At 42.3% G+C, this 18562-nt stretch overlaps 1 long non-coding RNA gene and 1 pseudogene across 1 annotated transcript in view; both read left to right on the top strand.

Moving 5' to 3' along the window:
- LOC119089043 overlaps nucleotides 1–18562 on the top strand; it is a 183546-nt gene that overhangs the window by 96391 nt on the left and 68593 nt on the right. The window lies entirely within an intron of this gene.
- Nucleotides 3680–3813, top strand: LOC114691909 (annotated as a pseudogene).

The raw sequence follows: 18562 nt of genomic DNA, 5'->3' as shown, positions 1-18562 counted from the left end.
GCCAGTAGAAACAGAGTCAGGGATGGAAGACTGTTTCATTAGGCGATGACCATCATTTAATCCATCAGCTAGCATCCCAAATAGCAAGTATAGGAGCTTGAAGTCCCAAGCACACATTAGCACAGTTTAGCTGTGGCCAGCCTCTACCTACTGAAGCGGTCTTGACAGTTTGTCTACATCCTATATGTTGTAGGGTGGATATCATAAGGCAAACATAGTATCTTTTTGAGTCCCCAAGCTAATTGTTTCCAGTCCCCATGGTCAAGTGACACTTTACTCATAGAAAGACTTGTGACATTTTCTGGCCAAAATCAAGAACAGAACTGTCTGGAAGCTGCAGTAGCTTGAATGGTGCAGGATAGAAGAGCTGGCAGTACTGTTCCAGTGAAGGATGGCTGACATTCGAAGGACATGCATGGACTGGGGTGTTTCTCAAAGGATGGGCTTCCCAGTGGCTTACATTAGAATCATCTGCCTGTGTATCCCCAAAGGTACATTTTGAAGTCCAATCCCAAACAAAGGCTCAGGAATGTGAATTAAAAAAAAATATTATCTTCAGATGAATCTGACTACATTACAATGAGAAAATCTCTACTCTGGAAAATGACTGCATTTTCAATAAAGCAGGTTTCTTTATTTTTAAAATATTGCCATTCGTGGGGCTAGAGAGTTGGTGCAGCAGTTAAGAGTGTGAACTTCAGCTCCAGTGGACCTGATACCCTCTTCTAGATTCACTGGTACCTCCACACATATGTGGGAACACCTCCATCTGTACATATAATTAAAATGATAAAAATCTTAAGTATTCCTGAGCATTGACTTGCTCTTAACTGGCCCCCCTCTTTTGTTCAAGATGCTTCAATACAGAGGTTCTCAACCTGTGGGTCACAGCCCCCTTGGGGGGTCTCATATCAGATCTCCTGCATATTAGATATTTACAATTTACATTACAATTAATAACAGTAGCAAAACTGCAGTTATAAAGTAACAATGAAATAATTTTATGGTGGGGTCACCACACATGAGGAACTGTTTTAAAGGGTCGCAGCATAAGGAAGGGTGAGAACCACTGCATCAAATGTCTTTCATGGGCCTCTGTTAGGAATCTCCAAGCCCTCACTGTGTCTCCATGTGACTTCCAGAGCCGTCCTTGTTTGCAGATCATGCCTTTAAATTATAAACACACACGATTATTAATGTTTGTAGATGAGACCTGAGGGACACTCCTTAGGCAGAACTTCAGGCCTGTCCATCTGACCCTTGCCCCTGGATTCCTTCAAACTTCTGATTAAAACCAGAACATCAGCTGAGCCTGATGACAGGCTAGTTGTGTCTTTCTTCTTGTTGCTGCCTTAAAAAGAAAAAAATCAGTCTCTTAATTATTCACAGCAATGACTTTGTATTTTAAGTTTCTGGGAATACCTGTCCTCGTGTGGAAAGTTTTGTCTCCAATAACAGCAAATTGCAGACCTTTTGATAATTGGTTACTTTGGTTTCTGTTTGTGTGACATCACCATAGCAACTGTCCAGCATCTCTAGTACACCCAACAGCAATGTTTATTGTGTTTGATTTACACAGCAGGGTTTATGTAACCTTGGCAATGATCTTAGTTTAGGGATTTTTTCCCCCATATTTTCCTCAGTATTTTATTCTATTGAAAATTGCAAAATGTATTTCTTTTTATTTTTTGGAGCTATGCCAGGGGCCAGCTTTATTCTGGTGGAACAGAAGTTACACACCTGTTCTTTCTTGCACATAAAATAAATATAGCTATCCTCTCAGTTTGACAGTTTACCTTGTGGGCTGGGATATAGCTTACTGGTAGAGTGCTTTTTTTAATCTCTGCAATTCTTTATTAAAAAAAATACTGCTATACACACAGAGACTGAAAACAGGGTTAAAGATGAGCAACAGATACTGGGATTGTAATGTTAGAACTTAACATACTGGTGCTTTTTAGGGACAATGTTGATATCCAAATGACAGAACCAAGGTCAAAGCAAAGTTCAAGGGCACCCTCAAAGGCATCTGCAGAGAAGTGAATACTAACAGTTTAGAATAGGCACAGACAGCTGAAATGAAAGACACTACATGATTTCCAGGATGTCCTGTCCGTGCTCTGTCTGTCCTAACAGGAAGTTACAGAGAGTTCACATCCTTAACTTGACACTCTCAGATAGTAAAGTCTTCCTATGGACTAAATATTAACTTTCAGACAACCTCCTAAATGGGTTTACATTGTGGAAAAGAGGGCTACCTTTAAAAAAAAAAAAAGGAAAAAAAGAACAACAACAACAACAACAACAAAAACCCTCCTCCCAAAAAACACCGAAGCAGAACTCAGAGTTCTTTTGAACCATTCCCAATAAAAATGAAATGAAAAATAAATATAAAACAAAGCTAAAAAAATATGCATTACCTGACACCAACTGTTTTCTGGCTGACAATATTTACTCATGAAAACGTTCAGCTAAACGTTTTCATGGGTAGAATGCTTTTTGAGCAGGTGTGGAGTCCAAGGGCCCCTCCCAAGCATGGCCCGGAAAAAGAGCGTAAAGACTAAAGCTTGCTTTATGGAAGGGAAGATGTCTGCCATCACAGTTCTGCCGTCACCAAGAGGTCATGTTAAACACCCCCACAGACGGCTGCCAGGACAGCCTTCCAAATAGTTCCATGATCATGTGTCCACGTGGCTTTGAGTCTGGCAAACATATTACCAGTGCCCGAGGAAGTGAAGCAAGGGACTCCTAAAAACAGTCATCTTTGTGCCTGTCTCCACAAGGTCCACTTCAGAAAAGAGGCAGGTCGTGCTGAACCTTTCCGAGGCATCTGACGGCTGTGTGTGTGTGTGTGTGTGTGTGTGTGTGTGTGTGTGTGTGTGTTACATAATTACAACAGGCTGTCTACTGACTGCCTCAATAATTAACCTGAACCTCTGATCTCCCTTAGAGCAGGTCTCAACATATTTCATGTTTAGTTTCCATAACTCATTTTTTTTTTTTGCATGAGATCTATGTAGGTATTAACTGGGGTCATAGTCTCCTTCTTGTGTCTTGCTCTGAGAGACTTCAGAGTAGAGGAAGTCATGGGTCTGTTAGATTGTGCTGCCATCTGAATTAAATGCCCTAAGCACGACACAGCATTTCAAGGACTGACTGAATTCCAAGCTCCTAAAGTAGAGATCTTAAGACATGTTTTGATCCTGTTGAATGCTGGTCTTCCACTGAAGGCTTAGAAGGGACCTAAAGCTCAGAGCCCTCTTCCCCCTCGGACTGGCTGGCCTCTGTTGGATGCCTCAATTGTGCTGCATATGGAAGTTGTTTTCAGAGGTCACTGAAAAAGGCGGCTCAGTTTGATGAACTTGGGCATAAAGGTTTTGTGGAACATGGCAGTGAGCCAAGAGATTCTGCACCTGGCTCTTCTGCACCGTGCAAGTGGCTTTGCGTGTTAACTGACCTCAGACACCTCCCTGGGCACCACTGTTTCCCTTTGCCTGTTGATTTTTAAATTTTAATTTAATCTTATAAGGTGTGTCTTTGTCACTGTTCTACCGCTGTGAAGAGACGCAGGAACCAAGGCAACTCTTATAAACACAAGCATTTAGTCTCTTGCTGCAGCAACCTCAGTGGGAGCACCTGGAGTGCAAGCTTGGAGCAAGATTTCACAGGTTGTAAGGAAATGGCAGACAAACTGGACATGGGGGATATGGCCAGCTTCGATAAGGCGAAGCTGAAGAAAACCAAGAAGCAGGAGAAACACCCTGCCCGAGCGAAGAGACCATTGAGTAAGAAAAGAGGAGTGAAATTTCCTAAAAGCCTGAACTGGAGGATTTCACCACCCAACTCCACTCTGTCATCTCCAAGACCTCCTTTTGATGTAGAGGAAGAGTCACCTGCAAGATGGACACAAGCTACCCCAATGTGTATGGATGTTTTGTTTGTATGTGTATCACATGCATGCTTGGTGTCTGGGGATGAGAGAAGGCGTTGGATCCCCTGGAACTAAAATGACAGATTGCTGCTGGGGACCAGACCCAGGTCCTCTGCAAAAGCAACATGTACTTTTAACAACTGAGCTCTCTCTCTAGCCTCATTATTCATTGTGATAGTTTGAATAGCCCTATGGACTTAAAAAGTTTGATGTTTGTTCTCTAGTTAGCAGAAATGTTTGGGAAGGATTAAGAGATATGATTTTGTTGGAGGCAATGTGGCCTTATTGGACTGGTGTATCACTGGTGGTGGGCCTTGAAGTTTCAAAAGTCCATGTCAGATCTAGCGTGTCTCTCTCTCTCTGCCAGTTACCTGTGGATCAGGATGTAAAGCTCCCAGTTACTGCTCCATGGTCATGCCTGTCTGCTTCCTTGCTTCCTGCCATGATGATCATAGACCAACCTTCTAAAACTGTAAATAAGTCTCCAATTAAATGTTTATGTTGGTGTTTTTTTGTTTTTTTGGTAAGAGTTTCCTTGGTCATGGTGTCTCCCCACAGCAATAGGACAGTAACTAAGACACCAAAGTTCTTGACCTAGTAAGAAGTCCTCACTTGAAGCTTCTCATGTTCTTCTTCAATTGGTAGATGAGAAACTATCATAGCCTTTAGAGTGGCAGAACATGCTTGAGCTCATGTAACTAGGCAGGGGGTAGGAACTTATAGATACCCTTAGAACATCCATTGATGAGTAAAGAAACACACCTTCAGGTCACTTTCCATGGTATCACCAAAGACAACCTGGTCTCGTGAGCTTATAATGGGAGACGCCTCTGCAGATAAGTTAAAGTGATAGATCTCCATTGAAAAACAGGGAGAGATGTGTTGGCCAATCTCCCCAGACTAAGGGGTTGGCAAAAATATTTTAGCACTTCCATAGAGCTTTTCCCGTGTGAGGTGGTACAATGCTTTCTGTGGATGAGCTGATGCAGTCACCTGGCAGATCTGTTCTGCAACGATCCCATTCTTATTTTATAGCAGAAAGCAAAACCGAAAGGAAGCGCTCAGCCAGAGAGGGAAGCGGCATTGCCTGGCAGAGAAATACTCCGAGTCGTGGGATTCAAGCTTCACTCTCCCATTGACTCAGCTCAGTAATTTGTGTATTTCAAGAAAAAAAAATAAATTTCAAATGTATTCTCTTAACAGCTTTTTGATGCCAGGTGTCACAAGATGTTTCCTTTAGCTCCTAATAATGGTGACTTTTCATCTCTCTCTTTGAATTTACCTGAAAGATTTGCCATTTTGACCAATCTTTTCCAAAATGGAGCTTTTGTCTTGTTTTATTTCTGTCTTTCCTACTGCATTGACTTTTGTTCTTACTCTGTTCTTTGCAGCATTTCCTTTGGATTCTGTTTGCTTTTGTTTTTCTGTGTCATTAGCTTAGATCTTATTTCTTAAGACATACCTAAAGTCACGGACTCGCTTTTAACCACCAGTTTACCCGGATATCATTAATTTTTGATGTTTTTTCATTTGAATCCATTTCAGATTATTTCTAATTCCTTCTCAAGTTATTTTTAAACTGATGAGCATTATTTTAGATGTTCTTAATGGAACATTTATTTTGGTATTCTGCTTTATCTCCTACTGAGTTATTAATTATCTCTCTTTGGCAATTTTTAGTTCTTGCCATAGGTTTAAAATGTTCACAGTTTTCACAGTTTGCCTGAGAAAAAAATTAAAATAATATTCTATCATTTCATGTATTAGTATTTGCGAGAATACAGTTTCATTTCCCCCCCTTTTTTTAAATAAAATTTTAAGTATCTCATAAACTCTCTTAGGTAGTAATTTTTGCTTTACATAGCCAATTGTCTTCTAGAGAAATTTTAAAAGAGATAATGTGGTTAACATATAAGTGCCATGGTACTCATAGGAATGTCCATTAATAAAATTTTGTGTTTCCTAGAGAATTCCTTCAATATGACTTGTAACTTCATGTGTGCTGGTGAAAGACTATCATTTATCTGGGCAATGCCTTTGTCTTCATGCTCACGTACATTTTTGTTTATGGACGTAAGCGTCTGACTGCCCCTTCTTCTGCTAGTGCCTTCACAAGGTTTTGTTGTCTTTGTGCTTAAAAAGTTTTTGAGATCTCTGGCCAGTGTGAAAACCCGCACACTCCGGTTTTCTCTTCATATAGCACACACCCTTTGTTTTCTCTCAGCATGTTTCATTCTGTTTTTGTGATTTTCTATTTTTTCTTTTTTTGGGTGGGTTGATTTTAAAAAGTGTGTGTGTGTATGGGGGGGCTGAAGGTGGCACAGTGAGCACTGCGGTTGAGAGCGTTCCCACTCTTTTTTTTTTTTTTTTTTTTTTTTTTTTGGTTTTTTGAGACAGGGTTTCTCTGTGTAGCTTTGTGCCTTTTCCTCTAACTCACTTGGTAGCCCAGGCTGGCCTCGAACTCACAGAGATCTGCCTGGCTCTGCCTCCCGAGTGCTGGGATTAAAGGCGTGTACCACCACCGCCCAGCATGCATTGCCACTCTTTTGTGATGAGGACTGAGCCCTAAAGTGAACCGAAAGTACTTTTTCCCTTCTTTTCAGTGATTGGTTCAGAAGTGGACACGTGACTCTGAGATGTTTATTGTGGCTTCTGGTAAACTTTGCTTCTTCATAGGGCCTGAAGAGAAGTGCATCTCTCTTCCCTTCATGCACAAATCAGAAACCTATGGCCGTGCCTTGCTGCTGACCCAGAGCCATGAGGGACCCAGGTTAGGAGCATGCTGCACACAGCAGCAGAGAAAGAGAAAGCCCATGAGTCTCAGGGGTGGGAGTGAAATACCCGATCATTCAGTGAACCTCGTTCTACGAGGGACCTCTGCTTTAGTTAATTAGGCCTTAGCAATTACATAAACTGATTTGATTTGTTTCTGCACCCCATTTTGACCAAAAAAAAAAAAAAAAAATCCCCATTTAATTGGAGACTAGAATTTGACAAAGAATTTCCAGGTTTTTACTTTCAATTTAATGTCGGCTAGCAATGGACCTAAGCCTAAGAAGTAGCTAGAAGATGTCTGCTGAGTCAGTTAAGGAGTTTCTCTTGGAACAAATGAAAAGGAACTATTTTTTCTTTGGGTGTACTGGAGTTAAATACAGAGCTTTATGTGGGTTAGGCATGTGCTCAACCATTAAGCCACATCTCCAGCGCAAGAGATCGTATTGTGACAGATATAAAGGCAAGAAGATGTTGAACTCAATATGGACTTGAGGGAGATGGCTTTCAGTCAAACAGATGCTGCGATAAGTTGTGAGAATAAGTGGACATTGGAGGTGGATTGGAGGACATTTGGAGGCTGGTGAACACATTAGAAACTGCTGTCTGGAATGAGAAAGGAGCTAGGGAAAGACTAGGTGTCTTAGTTTCTTCTCCTGTTGCTCTGATAAAATACTCTGGCAAAAACAACTTATGGGGAACAAGTTTCTTTCAGTTCAAGGCTACTGTCCATCATGTTTTGGAGAAGCCAGGACAGCAGGAGCCTGAGGCAGCTAGTAGGGAAAGAAAGGGCAAGGGATGAATGCATGCTCTCAGTTCCTGCTCTCCTTTTCACTAGGTCCAGAAGCCAGGCCACTGCCCATTAAGGTGAGTCTTCCCACATCAATCAGTGTAATCTGGATGATCTCCCACAGGCATGCCCAGAGGCAATTCTAGATTCTGTCATAATGACAATTAATACTGTCATACCAGTGCTGAGTGCACAGAGCAGCAGTTGACACTTGAGACCATAAGTATAGCTGAGCTGATTAGTTTCTTTGTGAAGTTCTCTCCATTAGGGTTGGGCAGGCGAATAGCAGCAGAGTGGAAGGCAATGGGATTACTTCAAATATGGAACAGAGGAGATGTCACAGAAACACCACATCAGAGAGAATGGATAGGTCTAAGAATAGCGGTGGTCATTATTTTAATAAGGATGACTAGTATTCTTTGACATTTCAACCTCCAACTTAAAAGAAAAAAAAATCTCTGCTTGGCATGCTGTGTTTGTGAGGCTGGTCATTAATCCTAGATTGCAGAGAGGAAGTAGAGTGTTGCGGGATATATGATCACACTGTGAACCCTGAGTTAGCCTTTGCATTAATTACATAAAACTAAGTTTTGGTCAGGAGGCGGAGCCAGCAACTAGTTGACAGAAAGTAATCAGAGTCAGAGGGAGTCTGGGAAATGGATAGATGCACAGGAAGTAGTAGGGAGGGACTTTGAGTCAGCTCTTTGCTCCTCAACCTCTCTGAGCTAGCAGGTTTTCACCCCAGCCTCTGAATGATAGAAATTTAGTTAAAAACTACATTTGGTGGGAGCGGCAGGAGGCAGATCCAGCGAATGTCGCAAAGTCCTGCTGGGCGGCTTCCTGAGAAGCAGGCCAGCCATTACTGGCTGAAACAGCAGGAGATTCAGGTGCAGCCATGGTGCCGGTAGAAAAAAAAGAGCAGTAGAGGTTCAGGAAACCCACACACACTCATTCTGCCCGCCATTCAGTTATTGATTTTTCTCATGCTTTAAAACTTAATAAGTTTATTTGTATGTCAGAGTCTACCCAAGGCACTGAGGCTAGAGAGCAGTGAGCGGAGGATCCCATTGGAGTGAGATCAGATCCCCACCAAGGAGAGTGGATTCCATCTAGAGACATCTGATCCTTCTGACGTATTTTATGAAGAGTGTCATGAACCTGTCGCTGGCAGTGTGGAAGATGAGCTTTGTGGAGGAATATTCATCCTGTGGCAGTGGTCTACTTGAGACAGGGAAGCCATGGAGGAGATCTGGGTAGTCTTATAGGAAGTGATGGATGTGGTGTAAAAGGGGAGGGTATTGAGAGCTGTGTAAAGAGCACTGAGTGAAATTGGCCAAGAGGAGAAGGCAGTGAGGGAGAGGAATGAGGTACGAGAGCTCTTGTGAAGTGAATTGCACAGTTAATAAAGCCAGGTGATGGGGACAATTTGGGAACTTGCAATTAGCTGCAAGCTCCTTGAGTTATTCCACAATTAATACCATGGAGGAATCATCATTCTGAACTTCTCTTCCAAGAATAATTGAGAAATGCAGAGGAGAATCAGCTCGGAGCCTGCTGCTCTCAGTGGCTGCTCAGAGTCATCAGCCCATCTGCTCAGGAAGGGCTTCAGCTCTGCAAAGTCCTGCTGGGTCTTCTAGAAAGGTCTCCTAAACCACCTTGTCATTTATTATCTGAGAGGGCTTCTCCAAATTTCTCAGACCACTCTTATCACTTCCTATCCCATGAAGTTCCTTGGATTTTCCTTCCCTAGGATTCCTAATTTAAAAAAAAAAAAAAAATCTCTAATCAAAGAATCTTGCAGTCCATGGTAGCCAGAAGAGGGAATTAGGTTCCCTGGAACTGGACTTGCAATGACTGAACCTCCATGCTGGTGCTGGGACTCGAACCCAGGTTCTCTGGAAAAGCAGCCATGCCATTAACCACTGCACTTTCTCCATTACCTAGCTGCAGTTTTTAAACTAATGTATTTCCTGAAATCTGGAGTGTTCTTGTGATTCTTCTGAAAGACCTTAAAATGCCACTGTAGAAAAACCTCAATAAAAGTCCATCAACTTGGCAGGAGAAGCTTTTCTTTCTGGGAGTTCACTTGTCCATGATAAATGAATTCTGAGGCTGGAGACGGGGAGGCTGGGGGGAGGGCGGCGACTGGATTGTTTGCATTTTCTTTTTTTAAAAAGCTGGAGTGCTTTCTCTGATTTTGATTGGCCGTGTCTTCCATGACAGGCTGATTGACATACTTTCTTATGAGCAAGACGTTTTGTAGTTCTTCATATTTTGGAGGGAAATCAGATCTGTTCTTCACGTTATGGATGTTCAGACATTCCCGTCCATCTTCCATGAGGAAGGAAATGTAGCCGCTCTAAGTATCCTGAGGACTTATTCTCCTTAGGGACCAATGCCCTTTGACTCTTTAGTCACCGTGGAGTCACCACAGAGCTCGCTTCCCTCCTCTGAGGTGGAAACTGGGTGTGTGACCTTGGGGTGGAACGTGAGGGCTCTGGGACTTTGAAGTGTGTTCTGAGAGGCTCCCCTCCAACAGGAGGCCACTCAGTGCTGGCCGGAGCCTTCCTGTGAGTTTCACTAGGATCTATCTTGTCTAGTTAGGGACTGTTCAGCTGTGTTGAAAGGTAAATTAGATAATGGATGTGAAAGCTCTTTGAAAACCATAAACCATGGAGTACAATTATCTAAGTGCATGCAGTTGTTTTTCCAAGTTGTTAGACTCGCTTTAAAAAGATTTGATAGAAGCAATAATTTTATCCTTGTTTGGAAGGAAGGAAAGGTATTAGCAAAAGATTCTATTTTATATAAAGCCAACGACAACATCCTGAATTGCTACTTTAAAAGGATTCAAAATAGCGAGAGATGAATCCCACCCTCTGCACAGAGGGCTTGGCAGCTTCACACACATCGAGTCCCTGTGCATTCTGGCCTTGTAGAAGGGAGCTGTCCAGAAACACCACTGGTCGCTTGGGTGGCTCCAGATAAGCTCCGCAGGGGTGGCTGTGTCTCCAGTATCATTTGGAGGAACATGAAAGTTGCGTTCGTCTTCTCCTTTGGCATAGTGAGAAAGAGGGCATTATGTTCTCAGTGTTTGGAGTGGATTGAGATAGAGGAACCAAGACAGTGGACCCCAGCAACTCTTTACTTTTTTTTCTTGTGCCTGTAAGACTTTCTCTTCCCTTCTCTCCTCCACGTCTCTTTCTTTCTAGTCCGTGCTGTCATGGCAACCCAGCTCAGAACCTTGCAATCACTCTACTCCATATGTCTTCAGCTATCTTTTTTATTTTATTTCAAGAAAGGGTCCCATGTAGCACAGGCTGCCCATTGACTTGCTGAATAGCCAAGGATGAACCTCCCTAGCCCTGGAATTATAAGCATGTACCCCCCCTCTCAGTGTATGTGATACTGGGGATGGGTCCCAGGGCTTTGTGTGTGCCAGGCAAGCACTCTGCCTTCTAAGCCCCGCGGTCTATGTCCCAGCATGGCCATTGGTTGGTTGTAGACAGATTGTGTAGGTCTAAGAAACAGACTGCACAGAGGAAAACCAGGCTTCCTCTGGGCAGACAGAGGTTCTGGAACCCAAGGAGTACTGGCAAATGTGGCACTGAGGAGACAGGGTCTTTGGAGACAGAGGGTCATTCATCCTCAGCAGGAGAAGCCAGGTGCAGTTGGGGTTTAACCATCATTACACTTCCCATGGGAGGGCAGGGGAGAAGTCCTGGTTGCTGCCTCTAGGTGACAGCTGTTTACATCAGTGTGTACATGTCAGATACCCTGAGGCTTGCAAGGGGAGATTCTTAGAGATGGTTTTTGTTACAGATGAGAGCAAGGACAGGCAGTTTGGCTTGTAGGTCATATTACTTTATTTGTAGGAATAGATGGTGCCCAGCCTAGGGCGCCTAGGTTAAGTTTCTGAAGCACATTCAGTTTTTCTCACAATGTCTCTAAACCAGTGCAGCACATCCAGAATTCATGTATTTACAACACAGGGCAGCATAGTTTCCTGGCTTCTTACTCTTTGATTTCTAGAGGCACAAGCCAGAAAGAAGACTCTCTACGATTGATTGAGAGAGAGAGAGAGAGAGAGAGAGAGAGAGAGAGAGAGAGAGCGCCTGCCTTGATGTGACACTTGGGGATTACAGACACAGCAGAGGGCTACAGTTTTATCAGAGGCTATATGGGATTCTTTGATTTTTAAAATCCTTTTATTATCATGTTTATATAGAAATGATACACTTGCAGAGCCAGGCAGATCTGTGTGCGTTCAAGGCCAGCCTGGTCTACAGAGCAAGATCCAGGACAGGCACCAAAACAACACAGAGAAACACTGTCTCGAAAAAAATCAAAAAAAAAAAAAAAAAAAAAAAAAAAAAAAAAAAAAAAAAAGAAAGAAAGAAAGAAAGAAAAAAAGAAAAGAAATGATGCACTTCCCGGTGACGCTTTCATATATGTCTATACTGTGTGCTGTCATATTTAGACTCTCTCGGCAGAGTCCTCGGCCTGTGAGTAACTTCTGATGGTGTTGTTACGCTTCTGTTAGTGCGTCCTTCATATCTGAAGATGGTGGGGGCGGGGCAGTGCAGGACTTTGCAGTTGACAGAGACCGTTAAAGGCCAGAACACTTGCTGGGTCAGAAGAGCAGTTGTTGGAAGCTAGTCTGAGTTTTATTTTTCCCGGGGGAAATGAAGTAAGCAAAATGTTGGTATCTGCCTGTCCTGAAATGTGTTCCTTCATCTGAGGTACGACATCAGTGCTTCCCGGATCCACACTGCAGCTCACTGCTTCCATTCACAAGTTTCCTCTGGTCATGCTGGTTCCCTCTTGTCCCCTAGATGCCTACCAGAACCTAAGTATGTCAAGAGGAAAAGTGCATCTTTCCTGTCTCAGTCACAATTTTATTCTTCTCATCTGGCAATGAAAATGATGAGATGTTGCACGAACCCTAAAGATCTTAATAAAAAACCCCAGATATTGGGGTAAATGCTGAAAGATCAGAGAAACAAAGGAACAAGCCACTAGAGAAACTTCTCACCGCTACTGAATCCTCAGGCCAAATGGAAGGCGAGATCCTACCTCCATGAATCCTCAGACTGAAAGCCTCTGAGTCCTCAGCCAGAAAGGGGCTAGTTCCTGTCTCCTCAGAACTTATATGCCTTTATCTGCCTGGCTATCACTTCCTTCCTAGAGCTGGGATTAAAGGCATGTGTGCTTCTTAAATACTGGTAGCAAAAGCATGAGATCTCAAGTGCTGGAATTAAAGGCCTGTGACTCCCAAGTACTGGGATTAAATGTGTGTGCCACCACTGCCTGGCTCTATTTCTCTCCTAGACTGAGTCAATTTCATATAGTCTAGGGTGGCTTTGAACCCAGAGATCGGGTGGGATCTCTGCCTCCCAGAGTGCTAGGATTAAAGGTGTGTGCCACCACTGCCTGGCCTCTATGTTTAATCTAGTGGCTGGCTCTGTCCTCTGATTCTCAGGCAAGCTTTATTTGATATACAATATATCACTACAGACACCCAAAATATTTATTACAGAATCAGTAGTTTGGCCCATTTGACTGTTTTAGCAGGAAACTTGATAAATGAAGAAATTTTTGTGTTAGGTTGGTTTTTTCCTCTGTTGTTAAAAGAGACAACAGACAAACAGATTTTTACTTTGAACTCATCATTTTAGTCTTTAATAATGTTGTAAATAGTTGAGTTCTTTCTAAAAAAATTTTAAGCTGTTAATATTATTAATTATTATTGCTATTTTATATGTATGGGTTTTTTGCTTTCATGGATGTCTATACCACATGTGTGCAGTGCCCATGGATACAAGAGAAGGTGTTGAGTCCCCTGGAATTGGAGTTACAGATGGAGAGGAACCACTGTGTGGGTGCTGGGAACCAAACCTGTGTCCTCCAACAGAGCAGCCAGTGCTCTTCATTGCTAGCCATCTCTCCAGATCCGAACTCTGATGAACCCCTGCTAATCAACATGCTCTACAGATATAGTGCATTCATATTGGCGTAATAATGTTAGTAGAGACTTTATTCAAATTTTGCCAGATTTTAAAAATTATTATTATTATTATTTTGCTTTCAGTGTCTTGGATTGGCTCAGGAATCAATTCAGAATCACATTACATTTTGTTAATTAGGTCTCCGTCAACTTCAAACTCATAGATCATTCCTCTTTAGTCCTTTTGTGTTTGACCTTGACTCAATTTGAAGGACACTGATCAGTGACTTTGAAGAATGTCCCTGGGTTTTCTAATATTTTCTCATGATTTAGTTAAAATTAGGCATTTTTGTCAAGGATGCTACAGAAGTATCATTCCGGCCACCAACATTGGTGCCAAATCTGGTTCTTTGGTTGAGGAGGGTTGGCCATTAGGTCGCTTTATTGCGGAGTGACTCCTTGAGCCCAAGGAGGTAGTAATGACAGTGTGGAGAGATTCTAAGCCAGTGAACGCATCGTTTCTCTTCTCTGTTGGTCCCCTAATCTCAGCATCTCTGATGGATGTTGCCTGCACTTGTTACTGCATAGAACTCTCCTGATGCTGGCTCTCTGCCTCTGCCTCTGTTTCTGGTTAGAATTCTTGTGTGAAGAGTCATTAACACCCCTGCCTCCATTGGTTACGTCTTCAGTTATTTGTTCATATCTCTATGGATTCGTGGATACTTATTTTGTGCTCTGGGCTGTCACCCCCAATGCTCAGATTTCCTCACATTTCTGCCTTCAGCAACCCCTCCAGGTTGGCTCTTGTTTCCTGTCAAATGACCCATCACTTTTTTAGAACTTCATTGCTTTGTGGTAACATCAGTTATTGCAGAATTATTTTCTATTTCCTCAACCTTAGATAACCAGTTATTTCCCTGAGGCCCTCTGGATGCTTTTAATGGAAAATGGGATTTGTAAAGTGAGAGCTGAACTATGTTTGATCCTTTCTTCTGTGATCTCATTGCTTTCATTCCGTCTCTCCCTTTTCTAGCCTGTTCCATAGATAATATATTGGTGTTTACATCAGTACCATGCTCTTTTGTTTGTCATTGACAACACTAACATTTGTAACTGTGGTGTGTGATATCTTCAGATCTGTTCTTTTAATTTAATATTATTTTCGGACCCTTCAAGGCCTTTTGTGGTATCATAGGAATTTAAGGGTATTTTTTTTTTAATTTCTGTGAGAAATGCTGTTGGGACATTGATATGGATTTCATTGGATCTGCAGACTATTTTAGACTGTCTGAAGAATTTCAAGACACTTTAATTCATTCAATCCAAGAACCAGGGATAATGTTTCCTTTGTGTTTTCTTTAATTTCCCCCATCATTGTTCCTGTTTTCTTTTGTGTCCTTGTTTAAATTTATGCCTAAGTATTTAACTGGTTGTTGCTCTTGTAGATGATGTCTTTTCTTAATTTCATTTTCAGATGGGTCAGGGTTAGTGTACAGAAATTCTATTGACTTTCAAGTGTTAATTTTGTAGCCTGAATTTGGTTTATTTATACCAATAACAGATTTTTGATGTCTTCAGGACTTTCTCTTCTTGTATTATCATGTCATTAGAAAACAGATATTTTTACTTTAGTCCATCTAATTTTCTTTCTCTTGCTTAATTGGTCCAGCTGGGGTTTTGAAGTGTTATTGGAAGAAAGCAGGGAAGAGAGAAAGATGATGATCCTTGATTTTGCTCTAAGTAGGAGATTTGTTTTTTTTTTTTTTGGGGGGGGGTCCATAGGGTCTGTCATATGTGGCTCTTATTGCATTGAAGTATTTTCCTTTAAAAACTTTATTTTTGCTTTATGTGTGTGAATGTTTACCTGCATGTATGTATGTGCACCATGGGCCTGCAGTGCCTGTGGAGGCCAGAAGAGGGCATCAGATCCCCCTTGAACTGGAGTTAGAGAACAGCTGTGAGTTGCAATGTGTGTGATGGGAACTGCACCTGGGTCCTCTGCAAGAGCAGCATGTGCTGTTAAGCAGTGAGCTACCCTGGTCCCGAGATACTTCCTCTTTAAACCCAGTACTTTACGAGCTTTAATTCTCTTGATCATGAAAGGCTAGTGGCTATTCACTGCATTTTCTGTATGTGTGGAGGTGACTTCAGTCTTCAGTCTGTCACCACATTTACAAAGGCATGTGTATCCCAGTGATAAACCCCACCTGACCTGTGGTGCTGAGTCTGTCACACTGGTGTTTTGTAGAGGATTTTTGCATCTGTCCATTCCTCAGGCCTGCAATTTTCTATCCTCCTAAGATTCTTTTCTGGATTTAGTGCAAGGCTGATGCAGGAGTTGTATAATGACTTTGGAAGTACTCCTTCCCTCTGAGTCTTTTGGGAGAGTTTGACAGGAGTTGTTATTAGGTCTGTTTTAAGCAGTTGATGTAAGTCAGCAGTAAAGCGATTTGGCTCTCATCTTTGACGGGAAACTTTCTTTTAAATTACAGTTTCAATCTTTACTCATTATGTGCTGGTCATTTTTTTTTCATTACTGAGTCTTTATAGGTTGTGTGTATCTAGGAATTTGTCCATTTCTTGCAAATTGTCCAATTTGTTGGCAAATTGTTCATCATTCCATCTTCTGAACCTCTATATTTCTGTGTTATCAGCTGTAATAGCTCTTTCTTTTTGGTTTCATTTACCTGGAAGTCTTAGTTTTTAAAATATATATTTTTTAAAAGTTTTAAACACTGGGGAGCTGGAGAGATAACTCAGCAGTCAATAACACTAGATGCTCTTGTAGAGGATCTAGGTTCAATTCTCAGCATGGAAGCTCACAACCATCTGAAGCTCCAGTTGCAAGGGACCTAACACTCTCTCCTGGCCTTCACAGTCACGAGGTGCATACATACACACAGGCAAAACACCCAGCACATAAGATAAAATAAAATAAAATATTGAGCTTAGCAATATCCTACTTCTCTGTAACCTGTACCTCTTTAACATGTCTCATGTCCTGCTTTCTTTTTAGCCTGGTATATAGGTAGAATACAATACAGATAGAATTCAGTTAGGAGCCTAAAGTTTAAATGTTTAGAAGCTGACAAGGCTAGAGAAATAGGTAAAGGATGACAAAACTGTGAGAAAGAGATTTGAAAAAAAACCAAAGAAAATCTGATGATACAAGTTCCTGACCTTAAGTGGCGCTGGTGAAGAAGAGGAGGAAATCATGAGGGGAGAAAGGCATGCTGGTTTGGGCATCTCTCCCAACCATCTTGGTCCTCAGTATGCACGACTATGACCCCACCTATCGTGGGTTCTGCTTTCTCCTCAATGGCCCCTCTTTTCACTTAAACCCTGTCTTTCTACCTTCACTCAAATGAAGTTCTGTTCTTTGGCTTTTATCCCTCTCCTAGGGTGGACCACAGTTTACCTAGCATATGTTCTGCAAGCATCTGTCTATGACCCTCTGTAGCCTGTGTAGGGTGGGAAATCCCATTATCCCAGCCCCAGGGGTTCTGTCTTTCCTTCACTGAACATTTGGTTGCTTCTCTTACTGTGTTCTTGTCTCACTACCTGTCAGGACTTCAACAAGTCAGCTCCTGTGTCTACCCTCTCCTTGGTATCATTTTACTTGCATGGTTCCTAAAGAATTGTAATTAAATCAGGAAATGCCAGGCTGAGTGTTAGCATTTATGATAAATATGGAAAAAGGAAAGTCTCTTTCCTTTAATACTGTCAGATTTTGTACAGGATAGAAAGCATATCAATTAAGAATACACTGCAAAGCAGAAAGTAATAAAAGTGCATCTTTTTTTAAAAAAAGATTTATTTATTATGTATACAGTATTCTGCTCGCATGTGTCCTTGCAGGCCAGAAGAGGGCACCAGATCTCATTACAGGTGGTTGTGAGCCACCATGTGGTTGCTGGGAATTGAACTCAGGACCTCTGGAAGAGCAGTCAGTGCTCTTAACCTCTGAGCCATCTCTCCAGCCCAATCTTTTTTTTTTCCCCGAGACAGGGTTTCTCTGTGTAGTTTTGGTACCTGTCCTGGAACTTACTCTGTAGACCAGGCTGGCCTCGAACTCACAGAGATCCGCCTGGCTCTGCCTTCCGAGTGCTGGGATTAAAGGCATGCACCACCACCACCCAAAAGTGCATCTTAATATTCCTCCCCCCCCACCACTGTTTACCTGCTGTCCAGCTTGGGAAAGGGGAGATGGGATGTTTGGGATGGTTTTTCAGAAGGTGTCAACTTGCCTAGCACCCTTTCCTACTTACTCACTGGTAGTGATTTTGATTTATAAGATTTTTCTCTTTGATTCTTACTTTAATTACATAGATCTTTGTTCTTGTCCTGGTGCAGGCATCTCTGGCCCACTGTGGTGGTTTTACTAAGAATGACTCCTATGGGCTCATATATTTGAATGCTTAGTGACCAGGAAGTGCTAGCCTTTGAGAAGGATGAGGAGTCATGGCCTTGTTGGAGGAAGTGTGTCACTGGGGGTGGGCTGGATGGTTTCAAAAAGCTCACACCAGGTCCACTGTGGCTTTCTCTCTCTACCTATGGATCAGGATGTAGCTCTCAGCTACTGCTCCAGTGTCTGCCTGCCTGCAGCCGGGCTCCACGTCACCTCTCAACCTAAGTGGATTCCCAATTGACTCTTTCTTTCATAAGGGTTGCTTTGGTCATGATGTCTCTTCATAGCAACAGAACAGTCACCAAGACACCTGCCCATCTTATTTAGGTTCTTTGAGCCTTCGTTCACTCCATCTCCCTGTTACTGTTCCTTGATGACTGCTGGGGTGGGATGCAGGTGAAGTTCTCGACCCTCAAGTAGGAGATAAAGCAGGTGTTTAACAATCTGCTGATCTCTCTGGTGGGAAGCAGTAGATAAGAGAAGGATTTGCAAAAATAAAACTGTCCTCTGTCACACTTTACATTTCCGGTAGATTGAAAGATGTGGTTTAGGCCCCCAAGCTATGATCTCTTCTTGTCCTTTCCATCTGTAAATTTATATAGTGGAACATGATTTCTTCACGCCTGATGGAACCCATGAACGGTGTCTTCCCAGCCTGGGCAATGAAGTGCCTCAGTCACCCAAAAACATGTTGGAAGCCATCCTGCTAGCTTC

Source organism: Peromyscus leucopus, chromosome 14 (assembly GCF_004664715.2).
Source record: "Peromyscus leucopus breed LL Stock chromosome 14, UCI_PerLeu_2.1, whole genome shotgun sequence".
NCBI lineage: Eukaryota > Metazoa > Chordata > Mammalia > Rodentia > Cricetidae > Peromyscus > Peromyscus leucopus.
Note: the sequence above shows the minus strand (reverse complement) of the source record. Positions and strands in the feature narration are given on the sequence as shown.